At 36.9% G+C, this 22,604-nt stretch overlaps 2 pseudogenes; one reads left to right on the forward strand and one right to left on the reverse strand.

Moving 5' to 3' along the window:
* The first annotated feature begins 2,169 nt into the window (after positions 1-2,169).
* LOC114564892 (immunoglobulin lambda-1 light chain-like) lies at positions 2,170-8,925 on the forward strand (annotated as a pseudogene).
* Positions 8,926-12,302: 3,377 nt separating this feature from the next.
* LOC114565070 (immunoglobulin lambda-1 light chain-like) lies at positions 12,303-22,138 on the reverse strand (annotated as a pseudogene).
* Between the last annotated feature and the right edge of the window lie 466 nt (positions 22,139-22,604).

Genomic DNA, 22,604 nt, shown 5'->3' on the forward strand with positions numbered 1-22,604 from the left:
TGCCACAACATTGATATTGATGTATTTGGTCACGAATATGACGTCGCCCAGCTCTCATTACCATACCAGACTATCATGGCTAATATACGAACAGATTCAGAAGTACTTATAAATTAAAGGCAGAATATCTACATTTAACTTCCTAAGGAAGTACACACATTGATTTCAGCACTTGCTGCACTTCTCCCGACACAAAATATGAGACCAGTACGCCTCACAAGGTCAGTCTCACAGGCATTCTTTCCAGTCCCTCCATACAAAAAACAACTATGGTCAGAAATCCTTTTTTTATACATACACCAAAATTTGGAATGACATTCTCACATCACATCAGAACACTTTCATCCATCACGTATTTCAAAAAGTCATACAAACGGTTTCTTCTTGATAGTCACACTTGCACACATTGATTGTTTATGTATTGTTCTAGTCTTGTTTGTCCGTATTGATGTTTTAGTTGTCTGTATCTGTCTAGCCCATGCTAATGTCTTGTACACATGTTTTTGTCCTCATGTTCTGAAACTGTGTTCAATGTTCTATGTTGCTGCAGAAAAGGAACCTGCTGGAAACCAGTTTTTAAACTGAGTCATGCCCGTTTATATTGTAACTTAATTGTTGCTTTTAACTTTCCTGTATAATAAATTAAATGAATGAATGACTTGAAACCTTCTTACACACCACATTTGGCATCAAACTTCAAATACTCTGTTAAAGTAAAAGAAAATAAATCTAATTCAGATTTGGACATTTTTCACAGCATTTTTGCATTCTATAAATTGATTAAACAGTAAATCGAAACAGATTAAAGTCAAGTCAGCAAGATGCAGCCCATAGGTAGAAGAAATGTAGTATTAGTAGGAGCACCAGCCACAGTAGTAGTAGTAATGCCTGGTAATAGAAGTATTGGGCTACATCCCAAGTCCTTACATTGCATCCATGTTTTCTTCACTTGCTTCCCTTCCTCGTGTCTTAGTCCCTTATTCCCACCGAGGGAGCATGGGAGGGAGACATGAGGAAATCCTGCGAGGAGAGGAAAGTTTTCATTTCAATTCAATTTTATTTATACTATCAAATCATAACAAGAGTTATCTCGAGACACTTTACAGATAGAGTAGGTCTAGAGCGCACTCTATAATTTCCAAAGCCCCAACAATTACAGTAATTCCCTCAAGAGCAAGCATTAAAAAGTGGCTATTGCGACAGTGGCGAGGAAAAACTCCCTTTTGGGAAGAAACCTCGGACAGACCCAGACTCTAATCAGTTTGTTGTTGCAGACACTATGGGGCAGCAGTGTGAAGGAAATGTTCTAGTCAGTAACAACAGTAGTTTCATTCAGATACTTTACTGCAGTAAAAGTACTGATACCACACAGTACAAATACTCTGTTACTGTAAATGTCCTGCATTGAAAATGTTCCTTCAGTGAAAGTCTGTAAGTATCATCAGTGAAATGTAGTTTGAAAGTTAAAATGTCCCCTGTGACTGTTTTAATATCATAAATTAGATTATTAATACTCAGCATTAATGTAAAAGCAGGATTTTACTGTTGGAGTTGGTTGATCTGAACTTTTAACTGATGATTATTTTCATTCTGGATTCATCTGCTGATTATTTTCTTCATTAATTGATCGATTGGTTTGTAAAAATAGTGAGAAAAGTTCATCACAAATTAGCCAGAGCCCAAAGTGACTCCTTCACAATGTTTGTTCTGTCAAACCAACAGTCCAGACCTCACAATTATTACTGATACATTAACAGTATTAACTAGTATTAACTACATAAAAATAAATCAAAGTTAAACATGAATTAAAAAAAATATTTAAACTAAATTAAAAATTACTCCAAACAATTATTGACATGATTAAAAGAAAATAAAAAAATCTAATTTAAGGAATGAATTCAAATTATTAAAAACAAAATGAATAAAATTGTTAATGAAATAAATTAAAAATAAATTAATAAACATATGTGAATATTTCATCCTGAAATGTAACATTTCTACTATTATATTAACTTTATTAAAATTAATAAAAGGTTTTAAATAAAAAAATACTTCAACCATCAAAATAGTTTCACATTCATTTTCTGTATTTTATATAATTTCATCAGATAAAATGCTCCACCTGTTTTTAAACTCAGGCAGCAGCCTTATCTGTGTGCTGCAGGGGCTGATGGGAGATGTGAGGAGCTGTTAGAAACCACGTGGCCCTCGTCTGATCTCACAGCTCGTCCTTGTTTGGCCTCAGCTGCATCAGAGCTCCACTTCTCCCCAGGTTCACCAGAGGAAACACCACTCAACTAAATGCTTTTCCTCCCAGCTGCTGCTCTGTGCTGTCTGTGTTCAGGTGAGTGTTTCCAGCCAATCAGGAGCCAACAAACTCCACCTTTAACAAACACTGGCTCACACTCACCTTCATCTACCTGTCTGTTTCTCTACAGCGCTGGCTGCCATGGCAACACAGCTGATTCAGGATGATTTAACATGGACCAGGAGAGTTGGTGGAAATGTCTCCTTCAGCTATCGAGGCACTGAGCAGTGTGATAGCAGAATACCTTATGTATACTGGTACCAGAAGAGAGACACAGAAACATTCACAAGGATTTTGTATATTGACAAGAGCAATGGTAACATAGGGAAGGGATACAATCATCCTCAGAAAGATGATTTCTCTGCTGTGAATGAACAGAATGGCTGGGAGTTGCAGATCCAGAAGGTTAAACTCGATCATTCAGCCACCTACTACTGCTCCTGTTATAAACATGCTCCCCACAGTGAGAAATGCTCCCTGCAGCCTGAACAAAAACCTCCAGATGAACAGATGTCAAACAGTGTTTGTGACAGGAAGAGATCAGTAAACCACAGCCCAGGTTCACATATTTCACCTCCATCTCAGCCAGAGTCACTAACAGTGTTGGGCAGTAACTAGGGGTGTGACGAGACACTTACTCCACGAGACGAGACACATCACGAGATTGGGTTCACGAGAACGAGACGAGACGAGATTTTTAAAAAAAATTTAAAGAAATCCTCAATGATGAAATATATGAATGGAAAATAGTTTTTTTATTCAACTGACCTTGGCTTCTTTGTAGAGGTTTGGGACTACAGTGCGAGTTAAATGCGCACGTGATGGGATGACGTACTGTACCTCGTTTCCAGTGTGTGGAGGAGTCGCCGAAATCCAACATTTTCCACCACAGAAAATGGCCTCATATCAGCTGCAATGAAATCGCCTATGTCCCTCGTTATTGCCGTGGCTCTTGCACTTACCGGTGGCAGAGATGCAAAGGCTTTTAGAGTTGTTTGCCCTTTTAATGTTTTCGTCATGGGGTGCAGTAGTTAGTAGAGAGCTGTGGTGGTGCTGTAAGTGTTTTTGCATAGTGCTCGTGTTAGCCGTGGTATACGGCATTTTTTCTTACAATGTTTACATATTGCGCTCGTCTTGTCTGTCACTCTTTCGCCGTTTATTATTTCCGCAGGAAAACCAAAATGTTGCCACACAAATGATTTAAAAGTGGCAGGGGGATCTTCAATAGTAATTTCACGCTCCATCACGCTGACATAACATCGCCTCACGAGACAACTTTTCACCTCGACGAGAAATCTCGTCACATTTTAATCTCGCGAGATCTCGTAAAACGAGATCTCGTCACACCCTTAGCAGTAACGCATTACTAAGTAATCTATTACTGTTATATTATTAGGATACTTTCCCCAGTAATGAGTAGTGTAAGGGATTGCAATTTCCAAAACAGTAATTATATTACAGTTATTAATCCAGTTAGAAAGTAATATAGTAATATAACAGGTACAATAACTAATTAGTTTTGATACTAAGTAATATATAAGGTAATTTTACTTTTTTAAGTAGTAATAACTAACAAGTAACTGATTCCAATTCCTGAGTAAGTTGTCTAACACTGGTCACAAACACACTGAACTGAGCTGAAGTTTCTTTTCTTAACAACACAGAGAAACAATAATAAAAGATCTGAAACAGAAAACTATACAAATAATTAAATTAATAATACAAATAAATGTATGTACATGTGATGAAAACTTAAATAATTCCTTTTTTGAAAAGCAGTTCTTGATTACAATCATTTAGACAAAATTGTCAAAATGATGAAACCAAAAACAAGCTTCAACATTTAAAGATTAAAATGCTCTGATTTGACCTGCTGCAGGAATAAAGTCTATTCCTCCTCACAATGCTGATCTGCTCTTAATGCAAACACTTCCTGTGTCTCCTTCACAATAAAGGCTTTGCAGACACATTTCTAACATCACATGTTGGAACTGATTTCAGCAGATTATCTCACTTTGGTCTTTTCATCCAACCAGAACTTTGATCCAGAACCAGAGACCAGACATGATGTTTATGGTCCGCAGAGGACAAATCCTAATATTTATACACATTTTAAGATGTCTTATAAACTGTTAATCAACAGAGAAATGTCTAATGACAACATGTGACAGAATATGGATTGAAGATATTTGAAGGTTTTAAAACAAAGTATAATTATATTAATGTCAAACCCTATATATATTCATCCAAACACTGAAATCACTTTGAATGAATGATTAAATTGCAGCAAACCTTTTCATCCAATAATGTTAATTTCAGCTTTAATATTTCCGACCTTAAGTTCAGCTTGTTGTAAGTAACTACACTGCAACACACAGACATTATAAATTTATAGTAATGGACTAAATATAAAAATGTGAGCTGATGATGTTACTGGATAAAAACTTATCAAAGTCAGTAGGATTCATCCTCTGAGGAACATGAACGTCTGAACCAACGATCCACAGAGACACTCTGCTAGTGGGTCTAAAAAGGACATAAAAGAAGACAGTCATGTTAATATGAAGATTAGAGAAACACATCATGGAGCTGGAATATGATCCTGGTTAATTATTTGGACTGGTTCACCTCAGCAGACACATTCAACAGCTGACAGGTTTTTGTATCACTCAGTTTCACTGTGGGAGTCGGATGGGGTTACTTGATCTTTGGCTCTGGAACTAAACTGATTGTAACAGGTAAGAATAAACATTTATTTCCTTCAGTTGTTTTATTGATCAAGTTGAAAATGTGTTTTAATGAGTTTCTGTCTCTTCAGGCTTCATGTTAGTTTTTTCATCATTAGAAGAGAATTCTTGCAGCCATGCAGCTATTGTTACATAAAAAGGTTCATAGTTCCTGAAAACATGTTTAAATCTCACTGCACAACTCCAGTTATTCTTTATTTCTGCTGGAGATTAATCTGATTTATAGAAAAAGTTTGATGAAATGTTAGAAACATACAGTATTTGATCCTCTCAGTTAATCAGCAATAAGATAATATATGATGTTAAACATAATCTAATATATGTCAGTAAATGTATTTAGTAAATAGTATAACTTTAATTATATTGTTTAGAATAATTAATAAATTAATAAATAATTTTTAAAAGTTATTGTATTTTATATGATGGTACGTTTGTCTTTTAGTGGAAGATATGTTCATACACAAAGACAGATATACTGAATATGATATTACAATAAATATAACTTATGCATAATAATTTATATATTTACATATATGATACACGATGATATATGAACACACAAACGCACACATATTTTTATATGTATCTCAGCGTACTTTTAATATCAAACATATTTATCTTAGCGCATTTTTGACATAAATAGTATTTGATGATTAATATAATCTGAAGATTTTATTGTAATTGTGTATAAAAGTTAAGATATATTCATACATGAAGACACAGAGATACTGAATATGATATTACAATACATTTAAATTATGCATAATTATTTATATATTTCTATATATGATACAAGATTATATATAACAGCACAAACATATTTTTATGTATCTCAGCATATTTTTAATATAAATAGTATTTGATGATCAACATAAGCTGTATAAAAATTAAAAAAATAAACATGAAATTACTGATATATTGATTTGTTGCTTAAGCAAGTAGAGTAAAAAATAAGGTGGTAAATATATATGTTATATTTAGCCTATTGTAGTAATTAAGATAATTGTATTTTATACAACACTTTTCCTTTGTGTGACGGATTTTATAATTATTTTATGTTAATTTACAATCAGGGATCAAGATAGTCTGTTTATTACATTGCAGTTTTTATTTAAATTTGATATATCATAAAAACAACCGGTTGTCCCTCTGAACTGGTAAAATGAGGAGGTTTGGACAGTGTCTGTCAGCGTCTGAAGAGACCCTAAAAACACCTTCAGTGTGTTTGTAGAGAGCTCCAGGGAGAGCAGCAGCTACATGGAGCTTGAATAGGACTTAGCATTAAGAGAGACTACGGTAGAGAGTAGTATGAAAGCCCAAACATCATCATAGGGAGGTTGGTTGGGGGGGTGGATGGGTCAAACAACACAGGACTTTCACCCAGGAGACCGGGATCGTGTCCCGCGTGTCCCGTTCCTAAACCCAACCGTCCCGTTCTTGTCCCGCGTGTCATGGAAACGTAAGCCCCCCCCCCATCTTTTCCTAAAGCTAACTGAGTCAAAAATGGGCCGCATAGTCCCGACCCAGCACGTTTAGATAAAGGGTGTTTAGATCTGACACTAAAGGAGACTTTTATCATCAATAACAACACCAAAGGCTCCTGACCAAGCGTCTGTATTTTATGAGATGGGAGTGAGAATCTGTTGAAGAAAAATCATTTATGGTTTAATGTTAAGATATTTTTGATGTAAAAATAATTTCTAATCATTCAAAGTCAATCTTTATTGGCTCCTATACAAATTGTTTTTCATTAATGGTCATCAAATAAGGACAAAGACTCAAATAAGTTGTTATATTTGATCTTTATATAAAATGTATAAACACATCATGAACAGAGTCATAGATGAGTTAAAGTTCATACTGAAAGTGGAGGCTGTTATTTAAAAAAAAACTATCAAATCTAATTACAATTACTTAACTTACTGGAGAGACAGTGATTTCTGTCTGTTTTTGACCGCATACATTTAAAATATAAATTATTTATATCTTTTTTGTTGTTGTTATATTTACTTGCCTGATGTGGTGCTTTACTTGCCCCGGGCCATGGGGCAACACTTATTGTTGAACATTTTATTGTAGTTGTGTATAAACATGAACATTGTTGGTAAAAATTATATGACATTTTTTAATGAATTATGTAGTTTCAATATATATTAAAATGTTAAAGAGATTGAAATAATTTATAATTGTTCAAGTATTAAATGTGAAAGTAAATGTTATTTATTACAAAATAGAAACTGTCCATTATATGAAGGACAATGTCATCACTATATTATGTTAGTAAAACTAATTACAGTGAATAGACTTTGTATATTAATCCATAAAGTGTGTCTATAATTGTCTTTAGTCCCCATATAAGCCGTGCTGACATGAGATGATCAGTGTGTGTTTGATATGAAGCTGAATCCAGTATATGTAGTGAACTTTGTGCTGTATTGATGAGTAGTTTAGTGATCAGAGTCCATGTAGTTTCCAGGATCAGACTGAATGCAGTGCTGTAAGCTGCTGGTGACTGTGTGAATGTGTGTCTGTGCTGCTTGTTGCTGCTGTCAAACTTCAGATGAGCCGGTAGTGAAGCCCGTGGTGAGCGTGTACCCAGCAGCATCCAGAGCCCACCTGGAGGGGAAGAGCTCCCTGCTGTGTCTGGCCTCAGCCATGTTTCCTCCTCTGGTCCAGTTCTCCTGGAAAAGACGAAAGGAGAATGGTCCTCTGGAGGAGCTGCCCCGTGATGAGGGACAGCAGCTGGAGATCAGAAAGTCGGGATGCATCGCCTCCATCTTGCTGATCCATCAGAAAGAGAACAGCACATATAAATACCGCTGTGATGTCCTACATGAGGGGGGACAGTGGAGGCCCAAACAGAACAAGGTAATGAAGATGTGGTGACTGTTTTCAATGCGAAATATGTTTAAATGCACTTAATAACTTGGTTTTATCTCTTATTCTGAAAAAGACAATATTCCACTAATATTCCCGTTAACATGCAGCTGTGCTAAATAGGATTTTTGTTCCAGCGGTGGTGGACTTGTTGGATTATGTGAACACAGCCTCCCTCTTTCATTCCTTCAACCAGCTTCTTGAAACAGTCAGCATCTCTACAGCAGCCTTGCAAACTGTTGCTTTTTGTACAACAACCATAGCAACGCACAGAGCTGACAGTGATGAAGGCTTGGTGACTGTGTTCAGCAGTGATTCAGCTTCATGTGGAGATGCTGTCAAAGAGAGCAGAGGAGTAGATGACTGACAGAGGAGTAGATGACTGACATTTGTCACTGCGACTCCAAACATTTCACTGCTTTTCTGTTTCAGAGGTTCCAGCTCCAGCAGCCTCCTGTCCTCCAGAGAGAGATCCACCAGACCAGCTAGCTCTGGAGGAAGCTGACTGTAAGATCACCTGCTGACTCTCCTTCAATAACTATGTTTCCTTTTACACTTCAGCTTTTGTTTTCAATGCCAACACTTAAAGTCACTGTTCTGGCTGCATAACAAAAAAAGCTTGGTGGAGCCCTGAAGTGTCTGTATTTAATTATGGCCTATCAACAATTATTTCAAATTATAGCCCATCCCTCTTCATTTGAATCTGGTTGTCCCGTCTAGAAAAGTCCAAGTTATACTGATGATGTTCTGATGAAATGTATATAGTAAAACATTGTGTGTGTGTGTGTGTGTGTGTGTGTGTGTGTGTGTGTGTGTGTGTGTGTGTGTGTGTGTGTGTCGTCAGTGTCCTTCCAGTCCCAGTGCAGGGTGAAGTTGTTCTGTCTGCTGTACACCCAGCTGATAGTGAAGAGTCTGGTGTACTGCTGTGGACTCTCTCTGCTGATGATCCTCAGAAACAAGGGACCATCCACCAGCTGAACACATGCTGACTGACTGACATGCTGATTTTCTGCTCGACTTTTCTCGTCATCAATTCATCTCATTCATCACTTTGATCAGTATTAAAAAATATCAATTATGACGTGTTGTAGTTGTCATCTGAACCATATAAATACATATATATCTTAGCTGTTACTAAGTTTAAATTCTGTGGTGTTTTTAGATACTTTAGTTTATTTCTACTTTTAATTGTGACTTGTATAATGATAGCTCATTTGTATAATCAGCTGTCTGGTAGATATTTTATAGTTCATAGTATTTTTTCTTTTTCTTTAATACATTTTGCAGAGTGTGGCAGCTTTTTCATTTTTTTCAGTGTAACATTCTTAGTGAACGTAAATGAGCAGAAATAAAAGTTTTTGTTTTTTCATCCTTGTTTTTTTTGGATTTCGTTCAAATAATTAATTGTAGTAATATAGATTATATTAATTAATCAAAAATCATCGTCAATAGACATCTATCCAAAGACAACAAATATATGTAACCAGTTGTTGTATACAGATCAGTAGGTGTGGGTGTTTCACGCTGGAGTCTTCTTGAAGACAAATCTTTTATGGTGAGTTGCTCGGTAATACCTGGGGTCATGCGGTATATGGGGCACAGGTATTTGTTAATCATAAATGTCTTTAAAAATAGGCATATATAATATAATACCTGGAAAATACCTACAAATTAGGCTTTTTTTTTCTGGGGTTGAGTGGTATATGGGACACAGGAAATGTCCAACAGAAATGTTTAATTAGCTTATTAACTATCTGTAATAATAAAAATAATGAGTCAAACTCTACAATGATGATGCCGTTATTTACACACATGAACAAACAGCAGAAAAAGCTACTTTTAAGCTACAACTGGATATTGGGATATTTGTCTTTGATAACAACAAAACATTTATATTACTAGACTGTGTTTATTTGTGCCTGTAGATTTCTCCTAAATTCAGCCAACGTTAACGTTAGATAATGCCTTGTTTGCATATGTAAACATTCAATTTCATGAAAATAAAAAAAAAATAAAAAACTAATTGTCTTAAAGTAGGTAATCCACTGGGGAGGTTTCATGTTGATATCTGTTAGTTAAAATATTAACACTTATTTACCTGTAGAGTCATTCAAATGTCTTAATTTTATAATCGATATCTTTAAAGGTTTTGTTTTGTTCTAATACTCTGAGCCAGAAATCTCCACTTCAGTAGCTCTTACATAACCCAAATTTTATAATTTGATTCCTATATTTATTTTGAAGTTGTTGTTTTTTCACGCAGGGCTTTGTTCAGATATCATTCAGAGTCTGACTTCTACAACATTGTACGTATGCAAATAAGCACATATTTAATAAGAAGATTACTTATTTGCATTGCAGACACTCATGTGAGTTGTCGTGTTTGTATGAGGACTCTCATCAAATCCAAGTGTAAACTGTAAAGTTGACCTTTGATGGCTAAAATCCCCATAAATAAAGTCCATGGAGGTGACCTCCAGGTGGGTCATCATTGTTGCTCTCTGGGCTCAGTTAAACTGTGTGTGGGTAGAGGGCTCAGTGGAAAAAAAGGCTTCCAGACCACAAGAGAAAAGACACACAGCTGCAGAGAGGAAGAGGAGTTCCTGAGTGTTTACAGCAGCAGCAGATATGAGTCTGTTCTCAGTGGTTATTAGAAATCATAAAAAACTGTTGACAGAGAATCACCACTTCCTTTCCTGCAGCAGACGGGCTGTGTGGGTTTCTGCTCTGCAGCCTTTCTCACATTAACAACACAATGACAGTTACAACCATCCACTCTGGTTAAAGGATCATTCCAGGAACTGGAGTTTGATTTCAGTGCTCAGTACTCAGAAAAATGTCTCATATATAATAACTTATATTCAAAAATATTTAGTGAATAAAAAACAAACATAAACAGCCATGTGCTGCAGGCCTATAGACAAACAGAATAAAAATCCAATGTTTAAAAAATATATTTCTGCTTATTTTTAAGAATAAAGCAAATTGATGTTTCTTTTTCAGCAAAAATGAAAAGGACGTATGTATTTGCCAGTGTTTTCTCATATTTTCAACTTAAATCATGAATCATTATTAATTTACTACTAAAGGCAAATTCACAAAACAGCTGAAATTATGTATAAGAATGTGTAGTAATGTATCATTATTGTTTATTATAATACTTTATGATTCTATGGTATTTAACTCGACCACAGTATTGACAACAATAAGCGGTACATCTTTTATCATTGATCAGAGCTACAAAACAAAAACCACAAAGACAAAGAAGTCATCTTGTTGTTTCACCCCCTCAAACAAACATCTGCATCTCATCTTCAAGCCCAACTAGAGAGTCCATGTTATCATGTTAACATGATACAACAAATGGGGGGTCCCGGTAGCTCTCCTTGTAAAGTGCAGCACCATGTATCAAGAGTCCTGGGTTCCATTCCTTTTACTGCATGTCATCCCCTCTCTACGCTGCCTTTCCTGTTTCTCTCTATCGATGTCCAATGAAGCAGAAAATACTTCAACAACACAATACCACATAGGCCTACAGGGTTGTTGGACTGGCGGGGAGAAAGGGACTAAGTACCCAGGGCCCTCATGTAACAAGGGGCCCAAAAAGATGCTAGAATGAATAGCTGTGGATGCGGGGAGGGGCCCATAGAAAATGCCTTTCTACAGGGCCCAGAATTTTGTGCTATACCCCTGACCACATATTGGGAATGTGTGGGAAAGGCAACCCAGTCTCACGACCGAAATAATATTATTAAAATAAAGAAATGCATAGCATGATAACAACTAAATACATGTTGAAAGATGTAGCGTTATAGTTTTAAAAATATCAATAAACAACAAAGCAATCCAGCTTCCCTGGCCGAAATAGACCGAAATAATAACATTAAAAGAAATACATATAAACCGTGATAAGATCTGGTGAATAAATGTTGATTAAAACAGCGATTATTGGGCTAAAAATACCAATAATATCAAAGCTGTATCCAGCTTCTCTGCTGCAGCCGAGTGGCAGAAAGTTTCGTGATGGGATTACGTAAGATGCTTCTCATTGAAATACATTAGTATAAAAAACGTGACCCCAACACGTAAATCTTCACAATTACGTAATGGTATCACGTTCTAATAGATTTAATTTCGTAATGCCATCACGAACTGACGTGAGACTGGGTTGGGGAAAGGATAATATTGACTACTGATTTATATATAACAGCTGTGTGTATATATGTTTCATCTTTGTTTAGCTGTTTGCTTATATTCATATCTTCCAAATCACTTGCAGGTGTCAACATACACGGCCAATGACGTTGTTTCTGTTTCTGATCATTTAAATCAAATTCATAAAAATGAGGGTTCTTATGAAATATGGAAACTTTAGATTTTTCAGTTTATTGAGAACGTAACAATGAAAGAATTTGACAAAGCTTTGCATAATGTATTAAAAAGAAACAAGAACTAAAAAAAATGCTATACTGTATAAAATATCTACCAGACAGCTGATAATTCACATTCATTGTCTATCAATATACAAGTCACAATTTAAAGTAGAAATAATCAGTATCAAATAGTATTAAAATAAAACTACATAGAATTCACACTTAGTAACTTCAAAAATATATTTATGTATGAGTATGTTTAGGTTGACAACTACAACACGTCCTAATTGATATTTGTCAATACTGATCAAAGTGATTAATTAGATGAATTTATAGATAGAAAAGGCTTGCAGAAAACAGTCAGCATGTGTTCAGCTGGTGGATGGTCCCTTGTTTCTGAGGATCATCAGCAGAGAGAGTCCACAGCAGTACACCAGACTCTTCACTATCAGCTGGGTGTACAGCAGACAGAACAACTTCACTTGGTACTGAGACGGGACAGAAGCTGATGGTGGAAGAGTAGAAACCTCTGAAACAGAAAAGAAGTGAAACGTTTGGGGTTGCAGTCAGAAATGTCACTCCTCTGCTCTCTTTGACAGAGTCTCTACATGAAGCTAAATCACTGCTGAACACAGTCACCAAGCCTTCATTACCTGGTTCTGTTTGGGCCTCCACTGTTTGGGCCTCCACTGTACTGAGGTACTGAGACGGGACAGAAGCTGCTGGTGGAAGTGTTGGTGGAGATGGTGGAAGAGTAGAAACCTCTGAAACAGAAAAACAGTAAATAGTTTGGAGTTCAGGGTTAATTATAAAGCTATAAGGTTCTGCATTCAAGGCATTTGGGCACCACCTAAACCGAATGAATGTGAGCTTAAAAACTGACTCAAAAATTTTCTCAAATCTAATGATTGTAGTTGGTTTAGCAAGTTTTGTCTTTAACCTTTTTTAGTTTTATTTATTCATCATCTGCTCTAGCTTTTCCAATGTTTTAGACACAAATATGGTAATAATCATGGTCCAAAATGGGGTGAAATTGCATAGTGGGTTTTATTGAAAATCATTAATTTTCCCTAAACCTCCAGCCAAATACGTGCACATAAGTCTTCCACAAACCTAGAGAAAACACTGGAGTTGCAGTAAGAAAAGTCAGTCCTCTGCTCTCTTTGACAGCATCTCCACATAAAGCTAAATCTCTGCTGAACACAGTCACAGAGCCTTCATCACCTTGTTCTGTTTGGGCCTCCACTGTAAACCACTCGTGCCGGACGTAGCAGCAGTATTTATATTTGCTGTTCTCTTGCTGATGGATCAGCAAGATGGCGGCGCTGCGTTCCGACTCTCTGAGCTCCAGCTGTTCTCCCTCATCAGGGGGCAGCTCCTCCAGAGGACCATTCTCCTTTCGTCTTTTCCAGGACAACTGGACCAGAGGAGGAAACATGGCTGAGGCCAGACACACCAGGGCACTCTTCCCCTCCAGGTGGGCTCTGGATGCTGCTGGGTACACGCTCACCACGGGCTTCACTACCGGCTCATCTGAAGTTTGACAGCAGCAACAAGCAGCACAGACACACATTCACACAGTCACCAGCAGCTTACAGCACTGCATTCAGTCTGATCCTGGAAACTACATGGACTCTGATCACTAAACTACTCATCAATACAGCACAAAGTTCACTACATATACTGGATTCACCTTCATATCAAACACACACTGATCATCTCATGTCAGCACGGCTTATATGGGGACTAAAGACAATTATGGATTTGGCAATTCTTCATGTAAATGTACAAAGTCAATTTACCAAAATTATTATTATTTATTTACTATAGTGATGACATTTTCCTTCATAGAATAGACAATTTCTTTCTATGTTATTATAAATAACATTTACCTTCACATTCAATACTTTAGCAAGTTTTAATTATTGCAATCCATATCATATATATGTTAATATATATTAAACTACACAATTTATAATAAATGTCATATATTTTTTAACAGCAATGTTAACGTTTATACACAACTACAATAAAATGTCCAATATTTCCCCGGACAAGTAAAACCCCACTTTGGGTAAGTTAATATAACAACAACAGCATAAAGTCAATCTTTTATATTTTTTAAATGTATGAACTCAAACTAATTACAGATAGAAACAACTGTCTCTCCGGTAAGTTTATTATTGCATTAAGATTTGTTTGTTTAAAAAAAATCATCTTAACTCATCTATGACACTGTCCATGATGTGTTAATACATTTTAAATAAAGAAAAAAATATAACAGTTGACTTGAGTCATTATCGTTATCTGATAACCATTAATAAAAAGACTGACTTCACACAAGTAGAATTTGTTTTTACAGCAAAAAAATGTTAACGTTGAACCCAAAATGATTTTTATGATATTCGAAATATATAAAAAAAAAACTGGTACATAACAAAATGACTTGTTCTCTTAATCCCTTAAGGGGAAATTAACGATAAATAATAATCATCATCATAGAATTTACTTTTACACAAAGAAAACATGTTCTGTTATATTAGTGTTAATATATATAGTATAATAAACTAAATCTTCATCTTTTTATAAAATACAATTGTCGTTTTCATTTCTACAATGTGATATATATATATATATATATATATATATATATATATATATATATATATATATATATATATATATATATATATATAACATTTAATATATTTACCATCTTATCTTTCACTCAAATTTTTTTCACAACAATTTCACCTTTAATACACAATTACAATAAAATGTTCAGATTGTGTTAATCATCAAATACTATTTATATAATAAATGCGCCAAAATAGATTTAAATACACATGTTTGTGTTGTATCATCGTGTATAATATATAGAAATATAGAAATGATTATGCAGAAGTTATATTTATTGTAATATCATTTTCAGTATCTCTGTGTCTTCATGTATAAATATATCTTCCACTAAAAGACAAATGTACCATCATATAAAATACTATAACTTTTAAAAAGGATTAATTAATTATCCTAAACAACATATTTACATTTATACGTTTTACAAAATACATTTACTGACTTATGTTAGATTATGTTTAACATCATATATCATTTTATTGCTTATTAACTGAGAGGATCAAATACTGTATGTTTCATGTAACATTTCATCAAACTTTTTCTATATAAATCAGATTAATCTCCTGCAGAAATAAAGAATAACTGGAGTTGTGCAGTGAGATTTAAACATGTTTTCAGGAACTATGAACCTTTTTATGTAACAATAGCTGCATGGCTGCAAGAATTCTCTTCTAATAATAATAAAACTAACATGTGAAGCCTGAAGTAGCAGAAACTCATTAAAACACATTTTCAACTTGTTCATTAAAATAACTGAAGGAAATTAATGTTTATTCTTACCTGTTACAATCAGTTTAGTTCCAGAGCCAAAGATGAAGTAACCCATCCGACTCCCACAGTGAAACTGAGTGATACAAAAACCTGTCAGCTGTTGAATGTGTCTGCTGAGGTGAACCAGTCCAAATTATTAACCAGGATCATATTCCAGCTCAGTGATGTGTTTCTCTAATGTTCATGTTAACATGACTCTCTTCTTTCATTTCCTTTTTGTTTGTTTGAGGAGCGTTATAAACATAATACAACTTTTTCTGCCACATGACATCGTTTTGTCACTGATTACATGCCACTTTGCAACACAGTAATACAACAGATACCTTATTTATTGATATTGATTGATTTTAATATCGACCGATCCAACACCAAAGATTCTTTTCTACCTTAAAATAATGTTTCCAAAATGGTTTCAGTGGTTCATTAACTCATTCGAATGAGACATAAGAATAATGGTAATGGTAACGGTAATGGACAATTCCACTTCCAACCTGTAGGGGGACCCAAGAGGAAAAGTGCTTCGGTGCCTACTATGAAGGTAGTATGTAATGCTAATGCTTGGTCTATAATGTTAGCTAATTCTTGGTGGGTAACGCAAGATTAAAACATCGTTCAACACACTCATTTATATTTAGTATGATTGTTTTGACCACGGTTAACTCTGGGCTAACCCACAAATTCATCAGTAACGTTAACTGTATAGATCGACGACTAATCTAATGGCAATTTATCCAGCTAGCACACCCCTGTCTGTCTGCTTCACTCTCCCGGCGCTGCAAGGCTTCAGTCGGGATGAGAGCTGACAACAGACACAGTCAGCCCCCAGCCAGCTAGCAGCCAGCCAGCAGCAATCCAAACCCGGTTAGCACTTTACTCCGGTGCTTGTAACGTTACACCTCCGTTAGCGTTACCTGTGTATTACCCCGTATATGTATTGCTTGACTTACAGTGGGTGATGTCATTGCTAGAGTACGGAGCCTTGAGAAAGTAATATTAGTCTCTTCTGTATAACTTGCTCTCACGCCCACAGTTTTTACTTGTCGCAGAAAGTTTATACATTAAAACTGAGGTATTCTTGTCTTCTATCATGGGATGTGCTCACGTAAGCTATAGGATTTATAGTTTGGGAATTATCTGCCTCAGAGCAACAAGACGGTCAGTAATTCTCTCATTGACCATAATGTTATTCATCCTCATCCAAAACGCAAACGAAGAGTATTTATAAAGGGATCTCTGCTGTCTTTACAATCATGGCCACTGATTAGTAAGCATGACGCAGCATTTTTGCCAGGCAGTAGAATTGCAACTACAGACAGTAATATGAACATTAACAGAACATCACACACACACACACACACACACACACACACACACACACAAAGCACAAAACCCTAAATAAATGTTATTATACAGTGGGGGAAATAAGTATTTGACCCCTTGCTGATTTTGCAGGTTTGCTCACTTACAAAGAATGCAAAAATCTACAATTTTAATCATATGTACATTCTAACAGTGAAAGACAGAATCCCAAAGAAAATTCCAGAAAATCACATCATATGAATTTATTAAAATTGATAACCATCTGATGAGGAAAAACAAGTATTTGACCCCCTGGACAAACAGCATGTTAATATTTTGTAGAAAAGCCATTATTGGCCAGCACAGATGTCAAACGGTTTTTATAGTTGGTGACAAGGTTTGTGCACATTTCGGCAGGGATGTTGGCCCACCTCCCCTGCAGACAGCCTCCAAATTATTCAGGTTCCGAGGTTGTCGCCTGGCAACTCCAATTTTAAGCTCCCTCCAAAGATTTTCAATCGGATTCAGGTCTGGAGACTGGCTAGGCCACTCCAGAACCTTGATGTGCTTCTTCAGCCACTCTTTTTGTTGCTTTGGCGGTGTGCTTAGGGTCGTTGTCGTGCTGAAACACCCATCCTCGACCCATCTTCAGCTCTCTCACTGAGGGAAGGAGATGTCGGTCCAGAATTCCACGATACATGGCCCCGTCCATCCTCCCCCTCAATACGATGGAGTTGTCCCGTCCCCTTGGCTGAAAAGCACCCCCAAATCATGATGTTGCCACCACCATGCTTGACGGTGGGGATGGTGTTCTTTGGGTTGTACTCTGTGTTCTTTGCCCTCCAAACACAACAAGTTGAAAAGTTCTATTTTGGTCTCATCTGACCACATCACCTTCTTCCAGGCCTCTTCTGAGTCGTCCAGGTGGTGAATGGCGAACTTCATGCGGGCCTGTACATGTTTCTTCTTGAGCAGGGGGACCTTTAAGCGCTGCAGGATTTCAACCCATGACGGCGTAGTGTGTTACCAACCGTTTCTTTTTAACTGTGGTCCCAGCTGCCTTCAGTTGATTCATCAGTTCCCCCCCATTGTGGTTTTGGGATGATTCCTCACCGTTCGCATGATCAGGGACACCCCACGAGGCAAGATCTTGTGTGGAGGCCCAGACCGAGGGAGGTTGGCGGTGGTGTGGTGCTTCTTCCATTTCCTGATAACTGCACCGACAGTTGATCTTTTCTCTCAAGTTGCTTTCCGATTCTCTTGTAGCCCATCCCAGCCTTGTGCAGATCAACAATCTTGTCCCTGATGTCCGTGGAAAGCTCTTTGGTCTTGCCCATGGTGGTGATGTTGGATGCTGGTTGTTTGGGTGTTGACAGGTGTCTTTTATACAGGTAACGAGGTGAGGCAGGTGTATTTGATGTAGATAATTGGTTTCGGATTGGGGCTGTGTCTTAAAGAAAGACTAACTGGCTTGTAGGAGCCAGAATACTTGCTGTTTGTCCAGGGGGTCAAATACTTGTTTTTCCTCATCAGATGGTTATCAATTTTAATAAATTCATATGATGTGATTTTCTGGAATTTTCTTTGGGATTCTGTCTTTCACTGTTAGAATGTACATATGATTAAAATTGTAGATTTTTGCATTCTTTGTAAGTGGGCAAACCTGCAAAATCAGCAAGGGGTCAAATACTTATTTCCCCCACTGTAGATCAACTCCTCAGGCTTTAGACCTCATCTGATGTTTTATCCTTATTCCAACAAAGACACTTTAAGGAAACCTTGACTTCTTTTGAGTACACTCAAGCTCATTTAAGTCCTTGCTCTAAAACTCCCATTTTAACTTCTTAAATTGCTTAATATATATTGGAATTCTTCTTACATATTTAAAGGTAACTACCTTTGTTCTCCCATCTGGACCCCATTTCCCCATGCATTGCTAATAGACTGATGTGACCAAACAGCTTTGAATTTGGTCCAGTATTGATCGAGATCGCAATGACGGGCCGGCGTGAACCAAGCTTCAATGTAACCTAATGGGGCAATTGTGCTGTCTTGCTTTTTATCCACTAAAAGTGATTTTTTTTTGCTAATGACAGACTCAGATTGTTAATGAAAGTATCTGACAATATAATCGAGCTCAGGACTTTACTTTTTGAAAAAGGCTTTCAAGATGTCTGTTGTTTCAGAGTAGGCTACAGAAATCATAGGCTCCTGTTATCTAAAGGTTTGTCAGTGCCATGGCTCAATATTTAAATGGTTTCGACAATTTAGATGAGATCGTTATAATTGGATGGCCGCCTGTATTCACTTGAGCCAGAGAACAACGTTACGGACAAAGAGAGAGAGAGAGAGGAGAAGGGTGAAGCAGCGGCTGGAGGGCACCCGTGGGTGCTGTGCCCCTGTATGCCCAAAGAATATGTTTTCAGGAGTGGGACCTGTTGCTGCCAGATATCTGTGGTCTGGATGTGTCCAGCGATATACCTCGGACACAACACTGTGTTACCCCGTCAGAGGATTTCCCTCCTCTTATCAACAGGGCTGTGAGACAAGAGCAAATACGAACCATTGTTTTATTGAAAATATTTTACATAACACAAAACCATAGATGTATTACAGCCTAATGATCGCACGAAACACTGAGCAGCTGCAGCCCCTCTCTCCCCTCGCCTGCTCTTCATCCGTAGCATGTTCTTCATCCATAGAGAGCCTACTCTGGTTCAAATTAATACAGGCGGCCATCCAATTATAACAACCTCATCCACATTGTGGAAATCTTTTGAATATTGAGCCATGGCACTGACAAACCTTTAGATAACAGGAGCCTATGATTTCTGTAGCCTACTCCGAAACAACAGACATCCTGAACACGTTTTTCTCGAGTGGCGTTCCTCTCTCTACACCGCTGTCTTTGGACAAAAAGTCAAATCCTGAGATCAATAATGTTGTCAGACACTTTTGTCACACACACACACACACACACACACACACACACACACACACACACACACACACACACACACACACACACACACACACACAAACACACACAAACACACACACAGGTTAATTTGTGATTTCATCCATGCATATAGCCCACTTATTTTCATGTAATATTTTCAACTCTCAGCCCTTTAGGGTCATGCTTGTTTGTTCTATGCAACATGGATATATCTGATAATAATACAAAGCATTTATACTTTCAGCCTTTTTAGTCAATTTATTTGAACTTCCGCTTTTGAGTGTATTGTAGATTAGCTTCCAGCTTTTCTATTAATCTATCTATCTATCTATCTATCTATCTATCTATCTATCTATCTATCTATCTATCTATCTATGTATTTCAGCTGTTTGCTTATTAAGGTAATGCAGTTCTATGTTTTTTTCTTCCATACTAATTCATAATTTCAGTTATAAAATAAATTCAGACCTCACAATGTTCTACATCGTTTGGCATCGTTGAACTTATAAAGCCAACAATTCAGTTTAGTTTACCTTTAAATATTCCACGTCTTTATACATTAGTGCTGTTATTCAACTTTTTAATGATGTTAATTAAAACCATTCATACTTTTCCAACAATCCTCACTACTTCACTTTCTTCTTATGGATTTAAGACATTCATCCAGTTTAGCTTTAGCAATTTAGCTATTCAGCATTCACACGCATTTTCTACTTAATTTAATTATTTGTATAGTTTTCTGTTTCAGATCTTTTATTATTGTTTCTCTGTGTTGTTCAGAAAAGAAACTTCAGCTCAGTTCAGTGTGTTTGTGACCAGTGTTAGACAAATTACTCAGGAAGTGGAATAAGTTACTTGTTAGTTAGTAATACTTAAAAAGTAATATTACCTTACATATTTGTAATTGTACTTGTTATATTAATATATTACTTTCTTCCTGGATTAATAACTAATATAATTACTGTTTTGGAAATTGTAATCCCTTACACTACTCATTACTGGGGAAAGTATCCTAATAATATAACAGTAATAGATTACTTAGTAATGTGTTACTGCCCAACACTGTTAGTGACTCTGGCTGAGATGGAGGTGAAATATGTGAACCTGGGCTGTGGTTTACTGATCTCTTCCTGTCACAAACACTGTTTGACATCTGTTCATCTGGAGGTTTTTGTTCAGGCTGCAGGGAGCATTTCTCACTGTGGGGATCTCTCTTCACACAGGAGCAGTAGTAGGTGGCTGAATGATCGGGTTTAACCTTCTGGATCTGCAACTCCCAGCTGTTCTGTATATTCACAGCTGAGAAATCATCTTTCTGAGGATGTATGGAGTAACTCTTATCTATTTTACCATTACTCTTGTCAATATCAAAAATAACTTTGAATGTTTCTGTGTCTCTCTTCTGGTACCAGAATATATAATTATTAGTCACACTGCTCAGTGCCTCGACAGCTGAAGGAGACGTCTCCACCAACTCTCCTGGTCAATGTTAAATCATCCTGAATCAGCTGTGTTGCCATGGCAGCCAGCGCTGTAGAGAAACAGACAGGTAGATGAAGGTGAGTGTGAGCCAGTGTTTGTTAAAGGTGGAGTTTGTTGGCTCCTGATTGGCTGGAAACACTCACCTGAACACAGACAGCACAGAGCAGCAGCTGGGAGGAAAAGCATTTAGTTGAGTGGTGTTTCCTCTGGTGAACCTGGGGAGAAGTGGAGCTCTGATGCAGCTGAGGCCAAACAAGGACGAGCTGTGAGATCAGACGAGGGCCACGTGGTTTCTAACTCTGACTTTAACTTTTAACTTCCTCCATGTTGAGGTCAGCCACAACATGAGACACTGATAAACCACCACATCTGCGCTTCTGCCTGTAAAAACACTTGCTGTATCTGAAACTGGTGGTATTCAGACAGAGGTGGGGGCCAACAATCCTCCAAATGAAATGACAGAATATGTATTTCGTAACTGACCTTTCAACGACGCATAGAAGTGTTTTATGATCTGATTAAACATCATTGTCTGTGAAGAATGAGTCTGTTTTATGATGTGAGACCACTATGGATCAGGTTTGGTTGGGCACCAACAAGACTTGGTTAGTTTCAGGGAAAGATCTTGTTTGGGGTCAAATGAGCTCTTTGTTTAGGTTACGGGGAATTTACCGTCATGGTTGAATAATATTTGACACTTTTTTTAGAAGAATTATTACATTATACATAAGTTTTTTTACTCTGAAGCCCTCACTTTGAACTTGTAGTTTTCACCTCATACTACATTATATACTGTATTTCAGTTATTGTGTCAATATACCTTTTTCATGGCAGACATGTTGACATGTCATAGGAGGAAAAGCACAGGTGTATTCAAAACCATTAATGATGGCTGCATTCCACTTAGGAGAGGTCCTGGTATTGTTCATGCTGACTCACTGAAATATCTTACTGGGACACTTGATGGAACTGAGCCATCGTTAAGGTTATCAATATCAGCTGTGCTTTTCCTACTATGACAAGTCAACATGTCTGCTGTGAAAAAGGTCCATTCTGTGCTGCTGCTGTGAAGAATAAAACCTTCACACTGCTGCCCTCTAGTGTCTACAACAACACACTGTTTCAACCTGTCCTAACGTCACAATAAAACC

Source organism: Perca flavescens, chromosome 12 (assembly GCF_004354835.1).
Source record: "Perca flavescens isolate YP-PL-M2 chromosome 12, PFLA_1.0, whole genome shotgun sequence".
Lineage (NCBI taxonomy): Eukaryota > Metazoa > Chordata > Actinopteri > Perciformes > Percidae > Perca > Perca flavescens.